We start from the raw sequence: 19,046 nt of genomic DNA, 5'->3' as shown, positions 1-19,046 counted from the left end.
CGAGTCTTGGTGGCTAGATCGGCAGGGTGTGTCATTGTATTTTGCTGGTCTTCTGTTCGAATCTCGAGATCGACAAATAATTTATAATTTTTCTTTTTTTTAAATAATTTTTATCTTTATTTCTCCATTATTCATAGAGTTTCTATGAATCATTCCTTATCATATATTTCAAAACAATATTACAAATTTAAAATATTTCTATATTTTATCGGAATTTTAAGAGTCAAGTTCCCGCACATGCGCAGAATCTATTAATATTCTTAGCATTGTGCTTTTAAAACCAGATTTACACAATACTTAAAACTTATTGCCGAGTCGTAATGAGAATCTTTGACCCTTCAGAAGCTCTCAAGGTACGAGTCTTGGTGGCTGGATCGGCAGGGTGTGTCATTGTATTTTGCTGGTCTTCTGTTCGAATCTCGAGATCGACAAATAATTTATAATTTTTCTTTTTTTTTAAATAAATTTTATCTTTATTTCTCCATTATTCATAGAGTTACTATGAATCATTTAAAATCATATATTTCAAAACAATATTATAAATTTAAAATATTTCTATATTTTATCGGAATTTTAAGACTCAAGCTCCCGCACATGCGCAGAATCTTCTAATATTCTTAGCATTGTGCTTTTAAAACCAGATTTACACAATACTTGAAACTTATTGCCGAATCGTAATGAGAATCTTTGACACTTCAGAACCTCTCGAGGGACGAGTCTTGGTGGCTAGATCGGCAGGGTGTGTCATTGTATTTTGCTGGTCTTCTGTTCGAATCTCGAGATCGACAAATAATTTATAATTTTTCTTTTTTTTAAATAATTTTTATCTTTATTTCTCCATTATTCAAAGAGTTTCTATGAATCATTCCTTATCATATATTTCAAAACAATATTACAAATTTAAAATATTTCTTACTCCATTCAGTGATGAAAACCCTCTCCGTTGCCATGTTCCATCAACAGATACACCACATTCAGTAATAGCAGCAGGGTTTTTATTGTCTTTTAACTCAGTAGCAGCAATATTCATTGAATTTTCTGCAACAGAACGAGCAGCACGAAGAAGCTTCAGTTCCTGCATGCTGAATGCTTGTTTGGAAAGAAAAGATGGAAAATTGAGGGTAGCAAAAAATTTCTTTCCAGCCGTATAACCCTTTCCAATGATTCTAAGTGCACACACAAGTCGAGTGTTTATTTCATTGGATGTGTTTTTCTTTTTAGATGAAGAAAAACCTTTGTAAAAGGAGCAATTCTTGCATTTGAGGCAGAAATTCGAACACAATCCAAAGGTAGAATCCTCTATCAAATACAAGTTGCTTTTGAAGCATAAAGGACAACATAAAAGAGTAAAAACACTTATTAATATCTCGATATCCATAATTCGAAATCCAGAAAGGTTATTTGTTTTCAAATCAGGAACATTATCTTCACATAACTGCGAATTCAGCAGTTTCTTTTCGCTGCAAGTCTTTTGTTTTGAATCTGATACACCAACAGAGTCTGCAGCTTGTATGGAAGAAGAATGCCTATTTCCATGAAACTTTCGTTTCTTACTTCTGTTAATGCTTTTTCCACCCATTTAAAACACTTTTTAAACAAAAAGCAATAAATATTCAAATCAAACTAAACTGTATTTACTCGAAAAAGCAAAGTAAATAAACATATAACACGAGACGAGCAGATGTTTTCAAACGTAAACAATGTTCGAGAAGCAGCTGTTGCCAATCTTTTCTGTATATAAAGAGCTGAAAATTAATTCAAATTTAGGTGGCTTGCACATAGTTTTGTATAAATTTAAAAAAATAATTAATTTATGATTTTAGGAGCGTATGTTTGATGAAACGACGAAAAACATTCAACTTCCGGTAAGCACTTCCGGTATCGTTTTCGACTCTTTTGAATTACATAAATCTTCATATCTCCATTTCTATCAATCGAAGGAGAAAAATAAATACAGATTTAGAAAGCTAAATAAATGCACTTTAAAATAAAAAAATAAAAAAAATTGTGAATTTTGACCAAAAGTGGCCTTTTAGACGTAGACAGATACCTTAAAACCAGATCTACATAATACTTAAAACTTATTGCCGAGTCGTAATAAGAATCTTTGACCCTTCAGCAGCTCTCGAGGTACGAGTCTTGGTGGCTAGATCGGCAGGGTGTGTCATTGTATTTGGCTGGTCTTCTGTTCGAAACTCGATATAGACAAATTTTATAATTTTTCTTTTTTTTAAATAAATTTTATTTTTATTTCTCCATTATTCATAGAGTTACTATGAATCATTCCAAATCATATATTTCAAAACAATATTATAAATTTAAAATATTTCTATATTTTATCGGAATTTTAAGAGTCAAGTTCCCGCACATGCGCAGAACATATTAATATTTTTAGCATTGTGCTTTTAAAACCAGATTTACACAATACTTAATACTTATTGCCGAGTCATAATGAGAATCTTTGACCCTTCAGAAGCTCTCGAGGTACGAGTCTTGGTTGCTAGATCGGCAGGGTGTGTCATTGTATTTTGCTGGTCTTCTGTTCTAATCTCGAGATCGACAAATAATTTATAATTTTTCTTTTTTTTAAATAAATTTTATCTATATTTCTCCATTATTCATAGCGTTACTATGAATCATTCCAAATCATATATTTCAAAACAATATTATAAATTTAATATATTTCTATATTTTATCGGAATTTTAAGAATCAAGTTCCCGCACATGCGCAGAATCTATTAATTATCTTAGCATTGTGCTTTTAAAACCAGATTTACACAATACTTAAAACTTATTGCCGAGTCGTAATGAGAATCTTTGACCCTTCAGAAGCTCTCGAGATACGAGTCTTGGTGGCTAGATCGGCAGGGTGTGTCATTGTATTTTGCCGGTCTTCTGTTCGAATCTCGAGTTCGACAAATAATTTATAATTTTTTTTTTAAATAAATTTTATCTTTATTTCTCCATTATTCATAGAGTTACTATGAATCATTCCAAATCATATATTTCAAAACCATATTATAAATTTAAAATATTTCTATATTTTATCAGAATTTTAAGAGTCAAGTTCCAGCACATGCGCAGAATCTATTAATATTCTTAGCATTGTGCTTTTAAAACCCGATTTACACAATACTTAATACTTATTGACGAGTCGTAATGAGAATCTTTGACCCTTCAGAAGCTCTCGCGGTACGAGTGTTGGTGGCTAGATCGGCACGGTGTGTCATTGTATTTTGCTGTTCTTCTGTTCGAATCTCGATATAGACAAATAATTTATAATTTTTATTTTTTTTAAATAAATTTTATCTTTATTTCTCCATTATTCATAGAGTTACTATGAATCATTCCAAATCATATATTTCAAAACAATATTATAAATTTAAAATATTTCTATATTTTATCGGAATTTTAAGAGTCAAGTTCCCGCACATGCGCAGAACATATTAATATTCTTAGCAGTGTGCTTTTAAAACCTGATTTACAAAATACTTAAAACTTATTGCCGAGTCGTAATGAGAATCTTTGACCCTTCAGAAGCTCTCGAGATACGAGTCTTGGTGGCTAGATCGGCAGGGTGTGTCATTGTATTTTGCCGGTCTTCTGTTCGAATCTCGAGTTCGACAAATAATTTATAATTTTTCTTTTTTTTAAATAAATTTCATCTTTATTTCTCCATTATTCATAGAGTTACTATGAATCATTCCAAATCATATATTTCAAAACAATATTATAAATTTAAAATATTTCTATATTTTATCAGAATTTTAAGAGTCAAGTTCCAGCACATGCGCAGAATCTATTAATATTCTTAGCATTGTGCTTTTAAAACCCGATTTACACAATACTTAATACTTATTGACGAGTCGTAATGAGAATCTTTGACCCTTCAGAAGCTCTCGAGGTACGAGTGTTGGTGGCTAGATCTGCACGGTGTGTCATTGTATTTTGCTGTTCTTCTGTTCGAATCTCGATATAGACAAATAATTTATAATTTTTATTTTTTTTAAATAAATTTTATCTTTATTTCTCCATTATTCATAGAGTTACTATGAATCATTCCAAATCATACATTTCAAAACAATATTATAAATTTAAAATATTTCTATATTTTATCGGAATTTTAAGAGTCAAGTTCCCGCACATGCGCAGAACATATTAATATTCTTAGCAGTGTGCTTTTAAAACCAGATTTACACAATACTTAAAACTTATTGCCGAGTCGTAATAAGAATCTTTGACCCTTCAGAAGCTCTCGAGGTACGAGTCTTGGTTGCTAGATCGGCAGGGTGTGTCATTGTATTTTGCTGGTCTTCTGTTCTAATCTCGAGATCGACAAATAATTTATAATTTTTCTTTTTTTTAAATAAATTTTATCTATATTTCTCCATTATTCATAGCTTTACTATGAATCATTCCAAATCATATATTTCAAAACAATATTATAAATTTAAAATATTTCTATATTTTATCGGAATTTTAAGAATCAAGTTCCCGCACATGCGCAGAATCTATTAAACTTTTTAGCATTGTGCTTTTAAAACCAGATTTACACAATACTTAAAACTTATTGCCGAGTCGTTATAAGAGTCTTTGACCATTCAGAAACTCTCCAGGTATGAGTCTTGGTGGCTAGATCGGCAGGGTGTGTCATTGTATTTTGCTGGTCTTCTGTTCGAATCTCCAGATCGACAAATAATTTATAATTTTTCTTTTTTTTAAATAAAGTTTATCTTTATTTCTCCATTATTCATAGAGTTACTATGAATCATTCCAAATCATATATTTCAAAACAATATTATAAATTTAATATATTTCTATATTTTATCGGAATTTTAAGAGTCAAGTTCCCGCACATGCGCAGAATCTATTAATTATCTTAGCATTCTGCTTTTAAAACCAGATTTACACAATACTTAAAACTTATTGCCGAGTCGTAATGAGAATCTTTGACCCTTCAGAAGCTCTCGAGATACGAGTCTTGGTGGCTAGATCGGCAGGGTGTGTCATTGTATTTTGCCGGTCTTCTGTTCGAATCTCGAGTTCAACAAATAATTTATAATTTTTCTTTTTTTTAAATAAATTTTATCTTTATTTCTCCATTATTCATAGAGTTACTATGAATCATTCCAAATCATATATTTCAAAACAATATTATAAATTTAAAATATTTCTATATTTTATCAGAATTTTAAGAGTCAAGTTCCAGCACATGCGCAGAATCTATTAATATTCTTAGCATTGTGCTTTTAAAACCCGATTTACACAATACTTAATACTTATTGACGAGTCGTAATGAGAATCTTTGACCCTTCAGAAGCTCTCGAGGTACGAGTGTTGGTGGCTAGATCGGCACGGTGTGTCATTGTATTTTGCTGTTCTTCTGTTCGAATCTCGATATAGACAAATAATTTATAATTTTTATTTTTTTTAAATAAATTTTATCTTTATTTCTCCATTATTCATAGAGTTACTATGAATCATTCCAAATCATATATTTCAAAACAATATTATAAATTTAAAATATTTCTATATTTTATCGGAATTTTAAGAGTCAAGTTCCCGCACATGCGCAGAACATATTAATATTCTTAGCAGTGTGCTTTTAAAACCCGATTTACACAATACTTAAAACTTATTGCCGAGTCGTAATAAGAATCTTTGACCCTTCAGAAGCTCTCGAGGTACGAGTCTTGGTTGCTAGATCGGCAGGGTGTGTCATTGTATTTTGCTGGTCTTCTGTTCGAATCTCGAGATCGACAAATAATTTATAATTTTTCTTTTTTTTAAATAAATTTTATCTATATTTCTCCATTATTCATAGCTTTACTATGAATCATTCCAAATCATATATTTCAAAACAATATTATAAATTTAAAATATTTCTATATTTTATCGGAATTTTAAGAATGAAGTTCCCGCACATGCGCAGAATCTATTAAACTTCTTAGCATTGTGCTTTTAAAACCAGATTTACACAATACTTAAAACTTATTGCAGAGTCGTTATAAGAGTCTTTGACCATTCAGAAACTCTCGAGGTATGAGTCTTGGTGGCTAGATCGGCAGGGTGTGTCATTGTATTTTGCTGGTCTTCTGTTCGAATCTCCAGATCGACAAATAATTTATAATTTTTCTTTTTTTTAAATAAAGTTTATCTTTATTTCTCCATTATTCATAGAGTTACTATGACTCATTCCAAATCATATATTTCAAAACAATATTATAAATTTAATATATTTCTATATTTTATCGGAATTTTAAGAGTCAAGTTCCCGCACATGCGCAGAAACTATTAATTATCTTAGCATTGTGCTTTTAAAACCAGATTTACATAATACTTAATTCTTATTGCCGAGTCGTAATGAGAATCTTTGACCCTTCAGAAGCTGTCGAGGTACGAGTCTTGGTGGCTAGATCGGCAGGGTGTGTCTTTGTATTTTGCTGGTCTTCTGTTCGAATCTCAAAATCGACAAATAATTTATAATTTTTCTTTTTTTTTAAATAAATTTTATTTTTATTTCCCCATTATTCATAGAGTTACTATGAATCATTCCAAATCATATTTCAAAACAATATTATAAATTTAAAATATTTCTATATTTTATCGGAATTTTAAGAGTCAAATTCTCGCACATGCGCAGAATCTACTAATATTCTTAGCATTGTGCTTTTGAAACCAGATTTACACAATACTTAAAACTTATTGAGGAGTCGTAATAAGAATCTTTGACAATTCAGAAGCTTTCGAGGTACGAGTCTTGGTGGCTAGATCTGCATGGTGTGTCATTGTATTTTGCTGGTCTTCTGTTCGAATCTCGAGATAGACAAATAATTTATAATTTTTCTTTTTTTTTAAATAAATTTTATCTTTATTTCTCCATTATTCATAGAGTTACTGTGAATCATTCCAAATCATATATTTCAAAACAATATTATAAATTTAATATATTTCTATATTTTATCGGAATTTTAAGAGTCAAGTTCCCGCACATGCGCAGAATCTATTAATTATCTTAGCATTCTGCTTTTAAAACCAGATTTACACAATACTTAAAACTTATTGCCGAGTCGTAATGAGAATCTTTGACCCTTCAGAAGCTCTCGAGATACGAGTCTTGGTGGCTAGATCGGCAGGGTGTGTCATTGTATTTTGCCGGTCTTCTGTTCGAATCTCGAGTTCAACAAATAATTTATAATTTTTCTTTTTTTTAAATAAATTTTATCTTTATTTCTCCATTATTCATAGAGTTACTATGAATCATTCCAAATCATATATTTCAAAACAATATTATAAATTTAAAATATTTCTATATTTTATCAGAATTTTAAGAGTCAAGTTCCAGCACATGCGCAGAATCTATTAATATTCTTAGCATTGTGCTTTTAAAACCCGATTTACACAATACTTAATACTTATTGACGAGTCGTAATGAGAATCTTTGACCCTTCAGAAGCTCTCGAGGTACGAGTGTTGGTGGCTAGATCGGCACGGTGTGTCATTGTATTTTGCTGTTCTTCTGTTCGAATCTCGATATAGACAAATAATTTATAATTTTTATTTTTTTTAAATAAATTTTATCTTTATTTCTCCATTATTCATAGAGTTACTATGAATCATTCCAAATCATATATTTCAAAACAATATTATAAATTTAAAATATTTCTATATTTTATCGGAATTTTAAGAATCAAGTTCCCGCACATGCGCAGAATCTATTAAACTTTTTAGCATTGTGCTTTTAAAACCAGATTTACACAATACTTAAAACTTATTGCCGAGTCGTTATAAGAGTCTTTGACCATTCAGAAACTCTCCAGGTATGAGTCTTGGTGGCTAGATCGGCAGGGTGTGTCATTGTATTTTGCTGGTCTTCTGTTCGAATCTCCAGATCGACAAATAATTTATAATTTTTCTTTTTTTTAAATAAAGTTTATCTTTATTTCTCCATTATTCATAGAGTTACTATGAATCATTCCAAATCATATATTTCAAAACAATATTATAAATTTAATATATTTCTATATTTTATCGGAATTTTAAGAGTCAAGTTCCCGCACATGCGCAGAATCTATTAATTATCTTAGCATTCTGCTTTTAAAACCAGATTTACACAATACTTAAAACTTATTGCCGAGTCGTAATGAGAATCTTTGACCCTTCAGAAGCTCTCGAGATACGAGTCTTGGTGGCTAGATCGGCAGGGTGTGTCATTGTATTTTGCCGGTCTTCTGTTCGAATCTCGAGTTCAACAAATAATTTATAATTTTTCTTTTTTTTAAATAAATTTTATCTTTATTTCTCCATTATTCATAGAGTTACTATGAATCATTCCAAATCATATATTTCAAAACAATATTATAAATTTAAAATATTTCTATATTTTATCAGAATTTTAAGAGTCAAGTTCCAGCACATGCGCAGAATCTGTTAATATTCTTAGCATTGTGCTTTTAAAACCCGATTTACACAATACTTAATACTTATTGACGAGTCGTAATGAGAATCTTTGACCCTTCAGAAGCTCTCGAGGTACGAGTGTTGGTGGCTAGATCGGCACGGTGTGTCATTGTATTTTGCTGTTCTTCTGTTCGAATCTCGATATAGACAAATAATTTATAATTTTTATTTTTTTTAAATAAATTTTATCTTTATTTCTCCATTATTCATAGAGTTACTATGAATCATTCCAAATCATATATTTCAAAACAATATTATAAATTTAAAATATTTCTATATTTTATCGGAATTTTAAGAGTCAAGTTCCCGCACATGCGCAGAACATATTAATATTCTTAGCAGTGTGCTTTTAAAACCCGATTTACACAATACTTAAAACTTATTGCCGAGTCGTAATAAGAATCTTTGACCCTTCAGAAGCTCTCGAGGTACGAGTCTTGGTTGCTAGATCGGCAGGGTGTGTCATTGTATTTTGCTGGTCTTCTGTTCGAATCTCGAGATCGACAAATAATTTATAATTTTTCTTTTTTTTAAATAAATTTTATCTATATTTCTCCATTATTCATAGCTTTACTATGAATCATTCCAAATCATATATTTCAAAACAATATTATAAATTTAAAATATTTCTATATTTTATCGGAATTTTAAGAATGAAGTTCCCGCACATGCGCAGAATCTATTAAACTTCTTAGCATTGTGCTTTTAAAACCAGATTTACACAATACTTAAAACTTATTGCAGAGTCGTTATAAGAGTCTTTGACCATTCAGAAACTCTCGAGGTATGAGTCTTGGTGGCTAGATCGGCAGGGTGTGTCATTGTATTTTGCTGGTCTTCTGTTCGAATCTCCAGATCGACAAATAATTTATAATTTTTCTTTTTTTTAAATAAAGTTTATCTTTATTTCTCCATTATTCATAGAGTTACTATGACTCATTCCAAATCATATATTTCAAAACAATATTATAAATTTAATATATTTCTATATTTTATCGGAATTTTAAGAGTCAAGTTCCCGCACATGCGCAGAAACTATTAATTATCTTAGCATTGTGCTTTTAAAACCAGATTTACATAATACTTAATTCTTATTGCCGAGTCGTAATGAGAATCTTTGACCCTTCAGAAGCTGTCGAGGTACGAGTCTTGGTGGCTAGATCGGCAGGGTGTGTCTTTGTATTTTGCTGGTCTTCTGTTCGAATCTCAAAATCGACAAATAATTTATAATTTTTCTTTTTTTTTAAATAAATTTTATTTTTATTTCCCCATTATTCATAGAGTTACTATGAATCATTCCAAATCATATTTCAAAACAATATTATAAATTTAAAATATTTCTATATTTTATCGGAATTTTAAGAGTCAAATTCTCGCACATGCGCAGAATCTACTAATATTCTTAGCATTGTGCTTTTGAAACCAGATTTACACAATACTTAAAACTTATTGAGGAGTCGTAATAAGAATCTTTGACAATTCAGAAGCTTTCGAGGTACGAGTCTTGGTGGCTAGATCTGCATGGTGTGTCATTGTATTTTGCTGGTCTTCTGTTCGAATCTCGAGATAGACAAATAATTTATAATTTTTCTTTTTTTTTAAATAAATTTTATCTTTATTTCTCCATTATTCATAGAGTTACTGTGAATCATTCCAAATCATATATTTCAAAACAATATTATAAATTTAATATATTTCTATATTTTATCGGAATTTTAAGAGTCAAGTTCCCGCACATGCGCAGAATCTATTAATTATCTTAGCATTCTGCTTTTAAAACCAGATTTACACAATACTTAAAACTTATTGCCGAGTCGTAATGAGAATCTTTGACCCTTCAGAAGCTCTCGAGATACGAGTCTTGGTGGCTAGATCGGCAGGGTGTGTCATTGTATTTTGCCGGTCTTCTGTTCGAATCTCGAGTTCAACAAATAATTTATAATTTTTCTTTTTTTTAAATAAATTTTATCTTTATTTCTCCATTATTCATAGAGTTACTATGAATCATTCCAAATCATATATTTCAAAACAATATTATAAATTTAAAATATTTCTATATTTTATCAGAATTTTAAGAGTCAAGTTCCAGCACATGCGCAGAATCTATTAATATTCTTAGCATTGTGCTTTTAAAACCCGATTTACACAATACTTAATACTTATTGACGAGTCGTAATGAGAATCTTTGACCCTTCAGAAGCTCTCGAGGTACGAGTGTTGGTGGCTAGATCGGCACGGTGTGTCATTGTATTTTGCTGTTCTTCTGTTCGAATCTCGATATAGACAAATAATTTATAATTTTTATTTTTTTTAAATAAATTTTATCTTTATTTCTCCATTATTCATAGAGTTACTATGAATCATTCCAAATCATATATTTCAAAACAATATTATAAATTTAAAATATTTCTATATTTTATCGGAATTTTAAGAGTCAAGTTCCCGCACATGCGCAGAACATATTAATATTCTTAGCAGTGTGCTTTTAAAACCCGATTTACACAATACTTAAAACTTATTGCCGAGTCGTAATAAGAATCTTTGACCCTTCAGAAGCTCTCGAGGTACGAGTCTTGGTTGCTAGATCGGCAGGGTGTGTCATTGTATTTTGCTGGTCTTCTGTTCGAATCTCGAGATCGACAAATAATTTATAATTTTTCTTTTTTTTAAATAAATTTTATCTATATTTCTCCATTATTCATAGCTTTACTATGAATCATTCCAAATCATATATTTCAAAACAATATATAAATTTAAAATATTTCTATATTTTATCGGAATTTTAAGAATGAAGTTCCCGCACATGCGCAGAATCTATTAAACTTCTTAGCATTGTGCTTTTAAAACCAGATTTACACAATACTTAAAACTTATTGCAGAGTCGTTATAAGAGTCTTTGACCATTCAGAAACTCTCGAGGTATGAGTCTTGGTGGCTAGATCGGCAGGGTGTGTCATTGTATTTTGCTGGTCTTCTGTTCGAATCTCCAGATCGACAAATAATTTATAATTTTTCTTTTTTTTAAATAAAGTTTATCTTTATTTCTCCATTATTCATAGAGTTACTATGACTCATTCCAAATCATATATTTCAAAACAATATTATAAATTTAATATATTTCTATATTTTATCGGAATTTTAAGAGTCAAGTTCCCGCACATGCGCAGAAACTATTAATTATCTTAGCATTGTGCTTTTAAAACCAGATTTACATAATACTTAATTCTTATTGCCGAGTCGTAATGAGAATCTTTGACCCTTCAGAAGCTGTCGAGGTACGAGTCTTGGTGGCTAGATCGGCAGGGTGTGTCTTTGTATTTTGCTGGTCTTCTGTTCGAATCTCAAAATCGACAAATAATTTATAATTTTTCTTTTTTTTTAAATAAATTTTATTTTTATTTCCCCATTATTCATAGAGTTACTATGAATCATTCCAAATCATATTTCAAAACAATATTATAAATTTAAAATATTTCTATATTTTATCGGAATTTTAAGAGTCAAATTCTCGCACATGCGCAGAATCTACTAATATTCTTAGCATTGTGCTTTTAAAACCAGATTTACACAATACTTAAAACTTATTGAGGAGTCGTAATAAGAATCTTTGACAATTCAGAAGCTTTCGAGGTACGAGTCTTGGTGGCTAGATCTGCATGGTGTGTCATTGTATTTTGCTGGTCTTCTGTTCGAATCTCGAGATAGACAAATAATTTATAATTTTTCTTTTTTTTTAAATAAATTTTATCTTTATTTCTCCATTATTCATAGAGTTACTGTGAATCATTCCAAATCATATATTTCAAAACAATATTATAAATTTAAAATATTTCTATATTTTATCGGAATTTTAAGAGTCAAGTTCCCGCACATGCGCAGAATCTATTAATATTCTTAGCATTGTGCTTTTAAAACCAGATTTACACAATACTTAAAACCTTTTGCCGAGTCGTAATAAGAGTATTTGACCATTTAGAAACTCTCGAGTTACGAGTCTTGGTGTCTAAATCGGCAGGGTGTGTCATTGTATTTTGCTGGTCTTCTGTTCGACTCTCGAGATCGACAAATAATTTATAATTTTTTTTTAAAAATAAATTTTATCTTTATTTCTCCTTTATTCATAGAGTTACTATGAATCATTCCAAATCATATATTTCAAAACAATATTATAAATTTAAAATATTTCTATATTTTATCGGAATTTTAAGAGTCAAATTCTCGCACATGCGCAGAATCTACTAATATTCTTAGCATTGTGCTTTTAAACCAGATTTACACAATACTTAAAACTTATTGAGGAGTCGTAATAAGAATCTTTGACAATTCAGAAGCTCTCGAGGTACGAGTCTTGGTGGCTAGATCTGCATGGTGTGTCATTGTATTTTGCTGGTCTTCTGTTCGAATCTCGAGATCGACAAATAATTTATAATTTTTCTTTTTTTAAATATATTTTATCTATATTTCTCCATTATTCATAGCGTTACTATGAATCATTCCAAATCATATATTTCAAAACAATATTATGAATTTAAAATATTTCTATATTTTACCGGAATTTTAAGAGTCAAGTTCCCGCACATGCGCAGAATCTATTAATTATCTTAGCATTGTGCTTTTAAAAGCAGATTTACATAATACTTAATTCTTATTCCCGAGTCGTAATGAGAATCTTTGACCCTTCAGAAGCTGTCGAGGTACGAGTCTTGGTGGCTAGATCGGCAGGGTGTGTCTTCGTATTTTGCTGGTCTTCTGTTCGAATCTCAAAATCGACAAATAATTTATAATTTTTCTTTTTTTTTTAAATAAATTTTATTTTTATTTCCCCATTATTCATAGAGTTACTATGAATCATTCCAAATCATATTTCAAAACAATATTATAAATTTAAAATATTTCTATATTTTATCGGAATTTTAAGAGTCAAATTCTCGCACATGCGCAGAATCTACTAATATTCTTAGCATTGTGCTTTTAAAACCAGATTTACACAATACTTAAAACTTATTGCCGAGTCGTAATGAGAATCTTTGACCCTTCAGAAGCTCTCGAGGTACGAGTCTTGGTGGCTAGATCGGCAGGGTGTGTCATTGTATTTTGCTGGTCTTCTGTTCGAATCTCGAGATCGACAAATAATTTATAATTTTTCTTTTTTTTTAAATAAGTTTTATCTTTATTTCTCCATTATTCATAGAGTTACTATGAATCATTCCAAATCATATATTTCAAAACAATATTATAAATTTAAAATATTTCTATATTTTATCGGAATTTTAAGAGTCAAGTTCCCGCACATGCGCAGAACATATTAATATTCTTAGCAGTGTGCTTTTAAGGTATCTGTCTACGTGCGAAGACAAATTTTTGAAAAAACTGTTTAATTTTCATTTTTAGTTTATTTTTTAGGTTATTGCAATTCAAAACAATGAATAATACCATTTAAAAAGTTTTATGTAATTTGCAACTCAGTCAAATGGGGAAATTTGGGTAAAAAACTGTGAAAATTGGTGTAAAACGCAAAACATCCTAACAAGAATTCTAATCAAAATTTTCAAATTCTTTTTCTACAAAATATAGTTAGAGCTTTAGTGAAGGCAATGAACTAGGATCTAAGAAATATTTGCATTTATAAGAAAGTTATAGCAGTTCGAGTATTTCCTAACTGAAAATTTATCAAAATTCTTATGCATAAACAACATTAATGAGCTCTAAATAAAAAACTATTCATCTCAAAACTATAATCCTAGTTCATTGCCTTTAGGATAGTATAAATAACATACATACAAAATTTCATTAAAAAATATTCATAATATTTTGAGATATCATGTTTTGCGTATCAAAATTTTTACAAAATTAAAGTTCCTCAAAAAATGCATTTAAAGTTTTTAATTGTGTTTTATGAAAAATGTCTCTCTTCATTTTTATTAATATTCACCACATTTATATGATACACCTTCTTTGTTAACAATTTTATCTTTTTTCTTCTTTCTAACAGCTCTTAATTTTTTCCTGGCAACTTTTGTTGTACCCAATGACTGCCTTTTTGACGTGATGATTCTTTCTTTATCGAGAGAAAGGAAGTGTCTCAGGGTATAATCCCCAGGAGTTATTCCCAGTTCAAAAAAAATTGCCAAGAGACCATAAAATCCATCATTAAAAATTATTGCAGTTATTGATGCTCCCAAACGTAAAGTCTGTAGCTCCACAAATGTGTTTTTGGGAATTATTGTCCACAAAAGATTATTGAAGCTTTCATTGGCATTTTGAGTCTTACCGTGTAAGCATTTTTTCAATAAGTTTTGATCACATAGCTGCATATATGTTGGCTTAATGATTTTAATAATGTTCTTTGGAAGACCTGCATTTGTTTCTTTGAATTTTTTTTCCACAGGAAATTGCACGTTGATATTTACACCAACTGTCCTTTCCTGTTGGGCACTGTCCATGCATGGGATGTTTATTATTAGAACATGTGTGAGCAAATGCAGCAATGGTTGCACTCTGCATTTGCAATAAATTCCCTGCATTAGCTCTAATTGCTATCCCATAGTAATTTTGCAACTTATTTATGAAGGAGTCTGTTAATTTCCCTTTGCCACCAAGAGATTTATTCGATGACTTTAATTTTCTCAAACGAGTGCCTACTCGCTTCTGAATATGGCCAATGCATTCCAGTTTTGAAACGGAATCTTTCCCATAAATGTCTTTAACTGTATCATAGCCCTTAGAGTCACCATCTCCATAGTATTGTGAATAAATGAGTTTACGACAACTCTTGGAACGCTCAAATATTCTGTAAGCACCAAGCACTTCCATACTTCCAGATGAACCCTTATGATTTGCACACTGATGTTTTGATGCACATGATAAATTCAGCTTTTTCGTGTGACACCATTGGCAAAACTGAGACATCACTTCAATATCCAGCACCTTACCACATGTCACAGAGATTGCACTCACTACTCCATTCAGTGATGAAAACCCTCTCCGTTGCCATGTTCCATCAACAGATACACCACATTCAGTAATAGCAGCAGGGTTTTTATTGTCTTTTAACTCAGTAGCAGCAATATTCATTGAATTTTCTGCAACAGAACGAGCAGCACGAAGAAGCTTCAGTTCCTGCATGCTGAATGCTTGTTTGGAAAGAAAAGATGGAAAATTGAGGGTAGCAAAAAATTTCTTTCCAGCCGTATAACCCTTTCCAATGATTCTAAGTGCACACACAAGTCGAGTGTTTATTTCATTGGATGTGTTTTTCTTTTTAGATGAAGAAAAACCTTTGTAAAAGGAGCAATTCTTGCATTTGAGGCAGAAATTCGAACACAATCCAAAGGTAGAATCCTCTATCAAATACAAGTTGCTTTTGAAGCATAAAGGACAACATAAAAGAGTAAAAACACTTATTAATATCTCGATATCCATAATTCGAAATCCAGAAAGGTTATTTGTTTTCAAATCAGGAACATTATCTTCACATAACTGCGAATTCAGCAGTTTCTTTTCGCTGCAAGTCTTTTGTTTTGAATCTGATACACCAACAGAGTCTGCAGCTTGCATGGAAGAAGAATGCCTATTTCCATGAAACTTTCGTTTCTTACTTCTGTTAATGCTTTTTCCACACATTTAAAACACTTTTTAAACAAAAAGCAATAAATATTCAAATCAAACTAAACTGTATTCACTCGAAAAAGCAAAGTAAATAAACATATAACACGAGACGAGCAGATGTTTTCAAACGTAAACAATGTTCGAGAAGCAGCTGTTGCCAATCTTTTCTGTATATAAAGAGCTGAAAATTAATTCAAATTTAGGTGGCTTGCACATAGTTTTGTATAAATTTAAAAAAATAATTAATTTATGATTTTAGGAGCGTATGTTTGATGAAACGACGAAAAACATTCAACTTCCGGTAAGCACTTCCGGTATCGTTTTCGACTCTTTTGAATTACATAAATCTTCATATCTCCATTTCTATCAATCGAAGGAGAAAAATAAATACAGATTTAGAAAGCTAAATAAATGCACTTTAAAATAAAAAAATAAAAAAAATTGTGAATTTTGACCAAAAGTGGCCTTTTAGACGTAGACAGATACCTTTTAAAACCAGATCTACACAATACTTAAAACTTATTGCCGAGTCGTAATAAGAATCTTTGACCCTTCAGCAGCTCTCGAGGTACGAGTCTTGGTGGCTAGATCGGCAGGGTGTGTCATTGTATTTTGCTGGTCTTCTGTTCGAAACTCGATATAGACAAATAATTTATAATTTTTCTTTTTTTTAAATAAATTTTATTTTTATTTCTCCATTATTCATAGAGTTACTATGAATCATTCCAAATCATATATTTCAAAACAATATTATAAATTTAAAATATTTCTATATTTTATCAGAATTTTAAGAGTCAAGTTCCAGCACATGCGCAGAATCTATTAATATTCTTAGCATTGTGCTTTTAAAACCCGATTTACACAATACTTAATACTTATTGACGAGTCGTAATGAGAATCTTTGACCCTTCAGAAGCTCTCGAGGTACGAGTGTTGGTGGCTAGATCGGCACGGTGTGTCATTGTATTTTGCTGTTCTTCTGTTCGAATCTCGATATAGACAAATAATTTATAATTTTTATTTTTTTTAAATAAATTTTATCTTTATTTCTCCATTATTCATAGAGTTACTATGAATCATTCCAAATCATATATTTCAAAACAATATTATAAATTTAAAATATTTCTATATTTTATCGGAATTTTAAGAGTCAAGTTCCCGCACATGCGCAGAACATATTAATATTCTTAGCAGTGTGCTTTTAAAACCAGATTTACACAATACTTAAAACATATTGCCGAGTCGTAATAAGAGTCTTTGACCATTCAGAAACTCTCGAGGTATGAGTCTTGGTGGCTAGATCGGCAGGGTGTGTCATTGTATTTTGCTGGTCTTCTGTTCGAATCTCGAGATCGACAAATAATTTATAATTTTTCTTTTTTTTAAATAAATTTTATCTATATTTCTCCATTATTCATAGCTTAACTATGAATCATTCCAAATCATATATTTCAAAACAATATTATAAATTTAAAATATTTCTATATTTTATCGGAATTTTAAGAATCAAGTTCCCGCACATGCGCAGAATCTATTAAACTTCTTAGCATTGTGCTTTTAAAACCAGATTTACACAATACTTAAAACTTATTGCCGAGTCGTTATAAGAGTCTTTGACCATTCAGAAACTCTCGAGGTATGAGTCTTGGTGGCTAGATCGGCAGGGTGTGTCATTGTATTTTGCTGGTCTTCTGTTCGAATCTCCAGATCGACAAATAATTTATAATTTTTCTTTTTTTTAAATAAAGTTTATCTTTATTTCTCCATTATTCATAGAGTTACTATGAATCATTCCAAATCATATATTTCAAAACAATATTATAAATTTAATATATTTCTATATTTTATCGGAATTTTAAGAGTCAAGTTCCCGCACATGCGCAGAATCTATTAATTATCTTAGCATTCTGCTTTTAAAACCAGATTTACACAATACTTAAAACTTATTGCCGAGTCGTAATGAGAATCTTTGACCCTTCAGAAGCTTTCGAGATACGAGTCTTGGTGGCTAGATCGGCAGGGTGTGTCATTGTATTTTGCCGGTCTTCTGTTCGAATCTCGAGTTCAACAACTAATTTATAATTTTTCTTTTTTTTAAATAAATTTTATCTTTATTTCTCCATTATTCATAGAGTTACTATGAATCATTCCAAATCATATATTTCAAAACAATATTATAAATTTAAAATATTTCTATATTTTATCAGAATTTTAAGAGTCAAGTTCCAGCACATGCGCAGAATCTATTAATATTCTTAGCATTGTGCTTTTCAAACCAGATTTACACAATACTTAATACTTATTGACGAGTCGTAATGAGAATCTTTGACCCTTCAGAAGCTCTCGAGGTACGAGTGTTGGTGGCTAGATCGGCACGGTGTGTCATTGTATTTTGCTGTTCTTCTGTTCGAATCTCGATATAGACAAACAATTTATAATTTTTATTTTTTTTAAATAAATTTTATCTTTATTTCTCCATTATTCATAGAGTTACTATGAATCATTCCAAATCATATATTTCAAAACAATATTATAAATTTAAAATATTTCTATATTTTATCGGAATTTTAAGAGTCATGTTCCCGCACATGCGCAGAACATATTAATATTCTTAGCAGTGTGCTTTTAAAACCCGATTTACACAATACTTAAAACTTATTGCCGAGTCGTAATGAGAATCTTTGACCCTTCAGAAGCTTTCGAGATACGAGTCTTGGTGGCTAGATCGGCAGGGTGTGTCATTGTATTTTGACGGTCTTCTGTTCGAATCTCGAGTTCAACAAATAATTTATAATTTTTCTTTTTTTTAAATAAATTTTATCTTTATTTCTCCATTATTCATAGAGTTACTATGAATCATTCCAAATCATATATTTCAAAACAATATTATAAATTTAAAATATTTCTATATTTTATCAGAATTTTAAGAGTCAAGTTCCAGCACATGCGCAGAATCTATTAATATTCTTAGCATTGTG

Source organism: Argiope bruennichi, chromosome 6, assembly GCF_947563725.1.
Source record: "Argiope bruennichi chromosome 6, qqArgBrue1.1, whole genome shotgun sequence".
NCBI classification, from domain to species: Eukaryota; Metazoa; Arthropoda; class Arachnida; order Araneae; family Araneidae; genus Argiope; species Argiope bruennichi.
The sequence above is the reverse complement of the archived record's forward strand: the minus strand, read 5'-3'. Positions refer to the sequence as shown.